Below are 12406 nucleotides of genomic sequence, written 5' to 3'. Positions count from 1 at the left end.
TATGAGTTTTCAGAGCAAAAGCAGGATGCAAGCAACCTCTTCCTTTATCTGAACAGCCAACAAAGCTTTGAAAATTATAGTTGGAGCAGATAGTAGGGTAATGCAGTCCACAATGGGTTCCTCCAGATGCGTTCAGGAATGCAGATTTGTGATTACAGCATCCCTGAGTTGCTCTTGCAGAAAATGTAAGCAAACTGCCACTCTGCTTTATATAGACTTACACTGAATTTCCTGCAGAGTTGAGTTAGAAATGACTGTGTGTGTGTGTGTTTGCAGCTTACAAGGAAAATCAGCAAAACAAGCTGTATTCATACATCTTTATCCTTTTCAATCTTAAAGATAGATGGATATGACAAAATCTGTTTTGGTGAAGTATGGTTCTATCTTTGGAAAAGAAAGCTTGTCTTGGGTGCAAAGTGAAGGATAAAACAAAGAACATACAAGCGAAGCCTTACTTCTCCTGTAACCTAACTTGCAATGTGCAAGATACGCTGGGCTCAGCACCATGACAACCACGATGCTCTTCCCTTTGAATGCTCTGCATGCATACAGGCATCTTGCCAGAAAGATTATTTTGGTTGGGTTGCCTTACTAGAGTGCCTCAATTCTTGACAAGTGTAAGTTTGAGACATTTAAATAGTGTACATACCAATAGCAATCAAATAATATTGTAACAAAAATAAAGCACAGATTAAGATCATTCAATTGTTGACATGAATAAAAAACGAAGAGGAGCCAGAATCAAGTCAGGAAACTTGTGTAAATAGTTCAATTATAAGCTTGCTTGAATACATGTTAGAGTTTTAAAATGTTAACATTTTACTGTCCACTAAAAGCTGTAACCATACCTAGACTGTATATATGCCTACCTGTAAATAAGACCCACTGAAAGATATGCAGTTTCATTTTTCAGTAAAAGTATTGTTTTTTTAATATTGGAAAGCAATAATTTCAGTGTACTCTGTATTGTCTAGGCTCAACCTGAGTATTGTGTTGAATTCTAGGCAACACTTGTTTCAGAAATACCAATATTAGAATAAGTTCAAGAAACCTTTAGTAGAAAGAAATATCAGTATTTTTTTTCTTTTGGTAAAAAGAAACTAGATAACAGATAAAGGAAGGAACAATTGTCACAAAGCACAATTGCTCAATCAGTATTTGAATGAATATATAAGTACATTCATGTTGTAAATATCTTCCTAGTAATTAGTGAGTAAGAAGGAACTCCAGAACTGCTATATTTGCTATGAGGAAGAAAATGATAAATGTTTTTACCACGTCAAGAAGAAAAGTATTAATACACAAGCCCTTGTGCTAGCATATGCACATGTTTATAAGAACGAGACAGCAGATACATAAAATTGCTAGAAAAGTATACGAAAATATGTCTTAGTTTTCCAAAACCTCAAATAGGTATTTACAGTTTCTTGCAGTGAGAATTCCTTGTCATTCAATCTTTATTTACTTAAGGCAAGTGTTTTGTTAAATGAGCTCCACACAGACTGAGCTATCCACAGAGAAACAAAGGGAAGTGAACAAAGAAAACAGGAAATAATTTGTCTCATCAACAGTGAAGGAGAGATTAGACACCCATTTGTCTGAAATGATATAGGGTCCCCAGCTTGAGCAGGGGGTTGGACTAGAACACAGGTGTCGAATTCAATCATGTCATGACTTTTTTTTTTGCCTTTTGTGAAGCTGGGATGGGCGTGGCCTGCAGGTGATGCATCTGGCCTGTGGGCCACCAGTTTGACAAGCCAGGACAAGCCAAGGTCCCTTCCAATTCTGTTATTCTGAGTATAAAAACGATGAGCAGGTTTGGGGCAACTTGGGTGTGGATTTCCTGAATTATATGGTCACAGATATTATCTTGAAGAAATATGACATATCAAGGAGTAATAAAACCAAATGTTGCTGTTCTGATGAATGAAAAATACTGCAGGCTAAGTAGCAAAACTTAAATTATGGGTCTTGGTGCTCTCAGCTTGTTTTTTTTGCAAACGTTTCATTGCCAAATTAAATTTTAATTACCAAATAAAATGACTTTGTAATTTTTATTTAATAAAAATATCTTTAGGGCCAAATCATTGACTCAATGTATGAAAATGCTTCAGTATTATGCCACTCTGGCTAGTGATCTAGCCCTCATTCTGCATGCATGACCATTTGAATCTTGAAACCATGACAGCATTGCAAGTCATGCAGCTTAAATTCTGGAAAGTTGCAGGGTGGTAATATTCCCTTGCTCTGGTTATTTTTAATGTTCATTTGTTTCCATTTATTAGGAAGATGAGTATTACTATTTATGTCACGAAACTGGCATTGTCAAACCAAGATAAATGGCTGACTGTTTTTCTCACTGCTGCGTTAGTCCACCAGTCCTTAATTGGAAGAAAACTATACCAGTATAAGATTTGCTGTCTCCTGATCCGTCTGCTGCTGTTACTATTCTACCTTTCTGCTGAATCATAGTACAGGTAGTCCTCAATTTATGACTGATCACTTGGTGACGATTCAGAGTTACAACAGATCTCCCCAGAGTTTCTTTCAACCCGATTTCAAAGTTCTAACAGCCACTGTCCCTTCACAGGATTATTCACTTTCCATTTCTGGCAAAAAATGCCCATTGGGTACAATGGGTTCACTTAGCAACCACTATACAAAAGGTTGTGAAATCAGCCACAATCACATGGTGACCAATTGTTAAATTGGCACAATTTACAGCTATAATTCCAGGCTCAATTATGGTATGGATACTTGTATATATTTTAACACGTTCAGGACAAAGCTTGATTTCTACATGCTCAGATGCCTCTCGGCATCACCAGCCATTAGGACTATAGCTGAAGCTAAACAACTAGTGTGGATAATTTTCAACTGTGTAAAGTTACACACAGTTGAAAATTATCCACACTGGTTGATATGACAACTTCTCTTACATCTATTCTATCTAGCAGGCTTGTTGACTTGGGTTCTGATCCTTTACCATACTGTTAGGAGAAATAATGGTCTCCCCCAATTGCGCATCTGTTGAAAACAGCAGGTGTGTGCTGCTCTTTTCATTAGGGGGTATCCAGGGTCTTGGGGGAGAGGCTCTGCCCATACCACCCTGAATTACCAATATAATCTTGGCTATGGGCTACTTGACTGCATTGTCAGTAGTATAGAAACGGCTGCTGGCTGCTTTTGAATTAAGGAGAAATCCTAACATTTGACAATTAAGAAAAACAAAAAGTTGTTTCACATATGTGTCAATGGTGAGATATAAACGACATCATAGTGATATAGCAGAATAAAATGCCAGGGCATTTTTGTAGAGTGGTTAGATACTACAGGTAGTCCATGAGTTATGACCATTCTTACAGCAACTATTTGAAGTTACTGGCATTGAACAAAAGGACTTATGACCAGTTCTCAAAGTTCTGGCCATTGTAGCATGGTCCCATGAACACTCTCCTTACCTGGGTCTCCCTCCGCTTCCCAATTAACAATCCACACATTTTGAGTTACAAGGACAACTGCCTGCATTGCCATTACTGAGTGATCCAGTCACATGATGCTGCGTTTTATGACTGCATCACTTAGCAACAACAATCCTGGTCTCAAGTGCAGTCATAACTCAAGCACTACCAGTAATGAAGGGAAAGTCCTTAGAGTCTTTGAAGTAGGGAAATTTGCATAAACGTAGGACAACTTAAGGAATGAAAATGAAATGTTAGAATCCCAAACCTATCCCAACAAGGAATGAGGATATTAATTAGGTGGCTATGGAATGCAGACTGACTGGGAAAGACATTAGAGCCAGCCAAGTAGAATGGAGTGTTATGGAAAAAGACAGGCCACCTCCCTAGGACAATGAACAGAAACGTTTTTACTTTGCAATATTTTGTTTCCCTTATAAACAGTGTGTTCAACTTGACCCTGAATTTGCCCTTTGTAGAAACCACAGACATTCAGCAATCTCAAGCCCCAGTGGCAAGCCATATTCACATATTGTATCATCAATCTGAAACCACAATTTTCACACCAGGCGGTCAGAATTAACCAGCTTTTAGGTCTTGGAAATCGATTCAATTTTTATTTATTATTAATCTTAAATCTGAATTTGCAAAGATTTAACGTTCTATCAAAACAATTATTGACAATCTAGGAAAATAGTTAAATTATTCATATATTATAGACATCCAATGTTCAGGAATGTGGGTCAACAAATCCTTGTTTTATATCACTGGATCTACCGTAGTGCATGTTACTGCTTATTTCACTGTGCCTGTTATGATGTTCCTTATATACTTTTCAGTCTTTATCCCTTAGAAGTAATTCAAATCTTACCTTTGAATTTTATATACTTTTCAGTCTTTATCCCTTAGAGGTAATTCAAATCTTACTTTTGAATTTTCCTTTTCTCTAAAGCAATCAAATACTAATTTCATCACTGATGCATAGGCATTTTTTTATCTTTCTAAACCAAGAACTATTTTAAAAAGCATGATTTGAAAGTACGTTTCCTTGGTAATTGTGTTTTTTTTTAAGCTGGTTATTCAAACATTATTTGTTTTTATTATTTCAGGGACACCAGTAAGGGAATTTCTCAGCACTAAGTGTGCAGTCATGTTGGGCTTTTTAACCAAATAATAGCATGCATACCAGAATGACTCATACCATTAAAGATAATATTAGGAGATAGAATTTTACAGAGTAGCAATGAAAAGATTGTAAACAGGCATCTGTCACTTTTTATTGATTAAGAAATGTGAGGCAATGTTTCCATTGCTCTGTGGAAAACCCGAAAAGTCACCAGACTTTAGAATATAAGTTGGGGCCTTACCTGCATTCATCAGAGGCAATCAACTGCTATAAAAGTGCTTAAGTTTTACAGTAGATTCCATTCAAGCCATGTCAAGTGGTAGTATACTGAGAAGCATTGTTACCGCTTCACTGCTCTATTTAAACACATCTGGAGGGACACCAAGTTAAAACAGCTGATGCTCCAAAGAAATTTTAATTCTCTGTTTATATAATATTTCATAAAAGGAGGTTACTATCATGCTCAGGGAAACTATGCAGAAAATTTTAAGAAAAATACATGGATAAAAACTCTCAGTGTAGACTGCTTTTGTGGATAGTAGGGAAAGTACATTCAATCCAACAGGAAGCAAAACAGAATTAACAATCCATAAATCCATAAACAGAAGTTGCAGGCTGTATGTAAGGGGGGATGTCTATGAACCACACCAATATCATAACTCTGTGAATTACTCCCTTTCCCAGTCTCAAATAATGTGATTATCTGATTTTTTTTTAAAAAAAACCCACATTCTGTTGTTTTACCTAAACGTTTCAGCAGCAGCAGTGCCAAATGGTATCCTTGAGTCACAAAGAAGGAATGACTAATTGTTCCATTTTCCCCCACCCTCACCCCTGCATATGTCCAAATTACCCCCTTGGGGAAAATTGCCCTCAATTTTAAAATCACTGTGTTAGAAGTTCCTGGTTTGCTCTTCTTACTCATTTTCAATTTTCCCCCTTTAAAATAATGTTTTAAATCTTAATCATCCCTTATTCTCTTTGATTATATAATTTGAAACTATATTTTTCTATGTATGTATAACACTGTACAATCGTTCTCTTTGATGCCTATTGTTTCTTTTCCATAGCACCTTTCACTTTGTCACTTACTAAGCTTCCTTTTTCATATTTCCTATTAGCATAAATCAACATATTTCTCTCGAATATTTTAAACACAATTCTTTTCCAAGCAGTGTCCACATTGTTTTACATCTACATTTGATTCGTTCCGTTGGGAGATTTATCTCTTACCTAATACTTTTCCATACAGAGCTTAAGAGTTTCTCTTCCTGAAGTCAATTTACTATCACTCTAGATTCTATCACTGTTTTCCTTTTTTCCAATTCCATTTTCCCCCAAGATCCATTCCTTATTAAAAATGGTATGTCTCAAAAAAGACAGTGGGGTGGTCGTGGGGAAATCAAGAAGTTGATTGCAATTGTATGATTGAAATCCCATCCTTTTAAACAAACACAAACACATACAAAGGCCCATCTTTCTCAGAAATACATATCAGTGATTATTTGAGGGTTATATTGTTTTCTTTCCTGTGAATATTCATGAATACAGTTGATTAAACCATGTATCTAAATTGATATTCAATGCCGCCCAAAAGGCCAACACAGTCCTGTGCTGCATTAACAGAGGGATAGAATCAAGGTCACATGAAGTGTTAATACTACTTTATAATGTCTTGGTAACAACACACTTGGAATAGTGCATCCAGTTTTGATTGCCACAATGTAAAAAAGATGTTGAGATTCTAGAAAAAGTACAGAGAAGAGCAACAAAAATGATTAGGGGACTGGAGGCTAAAACCTATAAAGAACTGTTGCTGGAACTGGTACGTGTAGTTTAATGAAAAGGACTAAGGGGGACATAATAGCAATGTTCCAATATCATAAGGGGCTGCCATAAAGGGAGGGAGCCAACCTATTATCCAAAGCACCTGAAGGGAGGACAAGAAGCAATGGATGGAAACTAATCAGGAAGAGATCCAGCCTAGAGCTAGGAAGAAATTTCCTGACCGTGAGAACAATTAATCAGTGGAACAATTTGCCTTCAGAAGTCGTGAATAGTCCAACACTGGAAGTTATTAAAAAGATATTGGACAACCATTTGTCTGAAATGGTATAGGGTTTCTTGCCTGAGCAAGGGGTTGGACTAGAAGACCTCCACAGTCCCTTTGCAACTCTTTTATTCTGTATTTTGTGATGATCCATTCACTGTACTCTCATCTTATTCATGCTTGTATATGCATGTTTGAGCAGAATAAACTTTTGCCCTGCATTGCACTGATTTGGAATGTTGAACAGTTTTGCTCGAACACACCTCTAGTTTCTTTCATGTTACTGGGGCATAAACAAAACACACACAAGATATTGACCTTCATTGCTCATCCTGTGTTTGTTAATCAAGGTTTTCATTTAATTCCTTTTTAATAGCAGAAAAAGGAGCCATCTAGGCTGTATCTGTGCCTCCTGCTGCAGTATGCCTCACTAGTAGCAAAGACAATAATAGACTATACTATAAAGTTGGCAAATTATCCATTGGTTTAATTTACTAATTATCCTGGCTGCTGGAGAAAACAATTCATGCTTGCATCTTGGCTGGTGAAATAAAAATTTACCCTTATAAAAATATTTTTGTACTGAGATTGCCTTTATGTTTTGCAAGCTTTAGATTAATTGTTCTCAAGTTTCAAATGTAGCACTGAGGTGTCCTCAGGCTAGTGCACAGGCAAATCATATATTCTGTCTTTAAAACTCACTCTAAATGATAAAAGAGATTTTCTATAATTATATAAATATTGTTTTTGTTCTTTGAAAGATTAGTTGGTGGGATTGGAGTCACTGGACCTAATCAAGCCACATGGAAACGTTCAACCCTTTTGGAAAAGTTTGCCAAGCCAGGAAGGTTGGCAAGAACCTAAAAGCCAATTTGCAGAGTTTTAAAATAAGGCTGAGGACTGAATGAAATTATTGTCCACAAGGAATAATATAAACTTTATTTTACAGTGAAACAACTGTGCTTCCTATTAGCAGCACCATAGCTTCTATGCATTAATCTACAAATACACTGCTGTTAATAACAAAGGTGTTATCAAATTGCAACAATATTTTACAATTTATAATGAGCAAGCCATTACTTAAGTATAGCCAATTGCTACAAAAGACTCTTCCATCAGGTGTCAATCTTACAGATCTATAGGCAGAAAGAAAAAGTATGGTGGGCAGATTGTGGAGGTTTATATAATTTCCCTGCCTTCTGTTTATAAACACTTGCATCATGTTTTGGCACCATCTCCAGGAAAACTGAATAGAAGTCTCAGAAGAGAATATTTTCATCAAGCAGACATATGCTGTTAGTGTTAGAAAAAGAGAAACAGCACTGAATACAGAGAAACTAGAATAAGTTTTTCACAAATGCTCCCAGATGTCCATCTGTTGCCTCTAACCTAATATGCAGGATTTTTCCAGACTGAGGTTAAGTATGCTTTTAAGAGATGTTCTGGAGGGAGATGTATATTTGAAAGCATAATTGAGAGTAGGACAAAAAAAATGAACAGAGCCAAGAAGAAAACCATTGACTCAAATCAATGGTTATATAGATATAATAGTGGAGATTTCCTCCTGGAACTTTGTTTTATTATCTTTAAATATGCCTGCCTGTCTTCCTTCCTTCTTTCCTTGTCAGGGTGTCATGGCTGGTATAGTATTGCCATCCAAACCTTGCACGCATCACATACACACAAGGACAATAGCGTGGATCACTGTACCTGCTGTCTTTCAAATTTTGTTCCCCACCCCATGGCCACTATTACAGATTATTCCCTTTTGTGTTAATCCCTGTCATTATTCTGCATCTGTATATTCTTCTTTCTTCTCCTATATCTTTTTATATCCTTTGATAGTGTGGTGTAATTATCTACTATAATATTTTCCAAAGGAGTCTTTCCTCGTTTTAGTCTCACAACTCTACTGACAGAGCATGGTTGGCCACAAGTCACCCAGTTTGACAGGAACTTTGACCAGATCTTATCTGTCTCAATCCAACGTATATTTATTCAGAAATAACTCTAGTCATAGTTATAGAATCATAGTGTTGGAAAGTATCTCTGACAGATGGCTGCCCATTATCTCCTTGGCTACAACCAGTGAAGGAGGAGGAGAGTAGTTTCATTTTTGAAATGTTCTTACTAATAGGTTTCTTAATTTTCAACCAGAAGCCATCTTCCTGTAATTTAAGAGTGAATTCTCAGCATTTCAGTTAGCATGATTGAAAACATTTCTATGACATCCAGATACTTGAAGATTGCAATCCCAGCTTTCTTTGTCCCAAAGTTAATCATACCCCACTTCTCTGAATTTGCCATAGTGCAGGGGTGTCAAACTCACAGCCCATGGGCTGGATGCATCACATCCTGGGACATGACCACCCCTGGTTTAGCGAAGGAGGAAAAAGTCACGATACGTCACATGACGTGACACCGCAAGTTTGATACCCCTGCTATAGTGCATCTTATTTTCTACTCTCCTGATCGTCTATAGCAGGGGTCTCCAACTGTGGCAACAGAGTCAAAGTCCACAAGCCTTAAAGTTGCCACGGTTGGAGACCCCTAGTCTATAGCACACCACTCCCAACTTGGCATGTTCATGGTGGCTTATTGCCTTTCTATGAGTATGAGGAGAAATCTTATTCAAGCATAAAGATGTTAAAGGAAAGCTTCAGTGATCTTTCAGTCAAATCTAACCTGCTAATCTAGATAGAGGGCAGAAACCATTAACACTCAGGAAACTGAGCAACCAATCGGGAGAAAGAAATTTTCCTCCTTTTTCTGGTTAGACTGTGTGGGTTTTTTTAAAAAAAATAGAGGAAGCCCCACATTGCTTTTATTATAACTTCTCTGCCACATAAAGAAAAGAGCAACTCTGACATAAACCCCCAATATCTAGGCATTTGGAATTGAAAGCAGCAGAAAAAAACATACTGTTCTAGGGAATAATGGCACTAAACATAGATCTAGATTTTGGATTTAGTTTATAGAATGATTTGACCTGTTGGAAATGTGTTTGTTTTGTTCTTCCTGTGTGTTTTCCTATCTGGAAGACTAGGCCCTGAGATAAGTTTCACAGAATCCATTGTTTTATTTCCTTTTTAATTCTTTTTCTTTGGTTTTTAACCTTGGTAGTTTCTGAACTATGCATTGGAAACTTTGCTTTTCTGCTGAACTCTGTTCTATTTTCTCTCCCTGCAAGAATTTTAATTTAAGCATACAACCTCTCTGTTCAATTAACCTATGCAAAACAGTTGGAAGCCCTCCTCCCCACCCCACCTCAAAGAATGAAATATTTTGGGGAATATTAAAAGCCCAATATTTTATTTCCCCAAAGAGAGAAATGGAGAAACATGCTCTTACAGACAGAAAGCAGATTGTCTTTCTTAACAGCCCCAGCAGATATTTTGTGCCCATTAAGAGAAATTGGGCCAACCTATTCACAAAACAAAAGACCTTCACCTCCAGGGATCGGATTAAATTTTATATTTTCCTTCACCCAAATTCTAAGAATAGGACATGACCCTTTAGGACAGGGGTGTCAAACTCATGTCGTCACGTGACGCATCGTGACTTTTTACTCTTCACCAAAATCGGGGCGGGCATGGCCAGCATGTGACACATCCGGCCCGCGGGCCATGACGCGAGTTTGACACCCCTGCTTTAGGACATAATACCACTACCATTTAGCAAAAGTCAGAGAGCTCACTATATTGCACAATCTCCTAAGGGCATTTCATACATTGCACAACCCCCAGCAGCATTTCAGAAATTGAAAAAAAAAAAATCCTTGCACTCATCAAGCTAATTTGTCAGCTATCCCAGAACCTGCATGCTGTGTGTGTGTTGGTTCTGCCCATGAATAAATGGACCTTTTTTCTTAGGAAGTCTCCATTTTATTCCCGGCTTGGACTGGAACTGGATTTTTCTTCCAACAATTGGAAGAGAAGAGGTGGCAAGGTGCGGGGTTGGAGGTGTTTGCCTCTTTAGCCTCAAAGTAAATTAATGCCAACAGTTGTTTTTTTCTGGAGCAAGACAGGTGATAGCAATATATAGATAGTCACGACTTACAACCACAATCAAGCCAAATATTTCTGTTGCTAAGTGAGACAGTTAAGAGAATTTTGCCCCATTTTATGATCTTTCTTGCCACGGTTATTAAATGAATGATTGCCGCTGTTAGCAACATGGTTGTTAAGTGAATCTGGCTTCTCCACTGACTTTGCTTATCAGAAAGTCACAAAGGGGCATTACCTGACCCTGGGACACTGCAACCATCATAAATATGGGTCAGTTGCCAAGTATCTGAATGTTGATCAACTGAGCCATGGGGATGCTGCAACGGTTGTTAAGTGGGGGGGGGGGAAGGCCGTAAGTCACTTTGGCATTTAAATGGCATTTAAAATGCCATTATAATTTTGAACAGTCACTAAATGAACTTTTGTAAGTCAAGGACTACCTGTACTATGCAGGATCTCTCCAAGACTGGAAAGGTGCAAGGCGGCTGTGGGTGGAGAATCCAGAGCCCACCTCATGACAAAATGCTTTGCTCACATTTGTGTGTTTATCCTAAAAGTGTGAACTCCCAGTGACCATGTGAATAGTCCCTGCTGTTTTCGTGGCAAGATTTCAGAAGTGGCTTGCCAAAGCTTCCTTTCTAGGGCTGAGAAAGAATGACTAGCCCCAAATTATCCAGCTACCTTCATGTCTAAAGTGGGACAGGAACTCACGGTCTCCCAGCTTCTAGCCTGTTGCCTTAAACTGCTACACCAAATTAACACTCATCCTCATTATGGTTTACTAAACCTATTTCAATCTGTCTGAATCCTGTTATATAAGATATGGTATCTGAGGAAGGGCTTTACCTGGACAACAATGGAAAATCTCCCCCTATGAGTGGAAAATCGTGCTTTCACTGAGCTAATCTAAAATTATTTGTCATTTTTGCAACTACATAGCATTGTTGATTCATAAGCCACATTTGTATTAAATTGCTGGTTTAATCATCTGCTTCCTCAGGCCACTGACTTACCGCCATATGCCAACAGCTAGCAATCACTTCTCACCTGGTCAGCTGAGAAGCAGCCATATTCCGAGTTTCCCAACTGCTACATAAAACATTTCCTTTCCTGGAACATGTTTCTCAACCTTGGCAGCTTGAAGATGTGGGGATTTCAACTCCCAGAATTTCCAAGCCAACATAGCTGGTTGGGAAATTCTGGGAGTTGAAATCCACACACCTTCAAATTGTCAAAGTTAAGAAATAATGACCTGGGATTATTTTTGTCAGAGCAGAAGAAAAAAAACCATGATGGTGCAATTGAAAGTAGCATTATTATAAGTAGGGAAGGAAAGACTTGTGCAGCCATGCCTTGTTTTGCCTCTTTTGGGACTCTATAAAACAGAAAAAGAATACCTAAGATGGTGACTTTATCTGACTCAGATACAGGAAAATACATTTGTTCTTACTCTCCAGGAAGCAATTTGCATAACATGGTTGAGTGGGAAGAATTAATTTAGCTCTAGATTAGTTATGGAATTAAGCTGGTTAGAATGCTAGCATATTCTATATTAGTCTGCCCTATGACTTAACCATTTAGTTAACAGGGTGGTCTGAACTGGCCCATAGTGAGTCTGTTATCTTTTCAAGATCCTTTCACTTCGTCTGTTATCAAGCCAGGTATGAGAGCCAGTTTGATTCAGTGTTTAAAGGCACTGGATTAATACGTAGGAGACCACGAGTTCTAGTTTCGCTTTAGGCATGAAACCTATTGGATGATT

The sequence above is a fragment of the Pseudonaja textilis genome, chromosome 3 (assembly GCF_049901715.1).
Source record: "Pseudonaja textilis isolate UNSWEBS1 chromosome 3, rPseTex1.2, whole genome shotgun sequence".
Taxonomy (NCBI): Eukaryota; Metazoa; Chordata; class Lepidosauria; order Squamata; family Elapidae; genus Pseudonaja; species Pseudonaja textilis.
Note: the sequence above shows the minus strand (reverse complement) of the source record.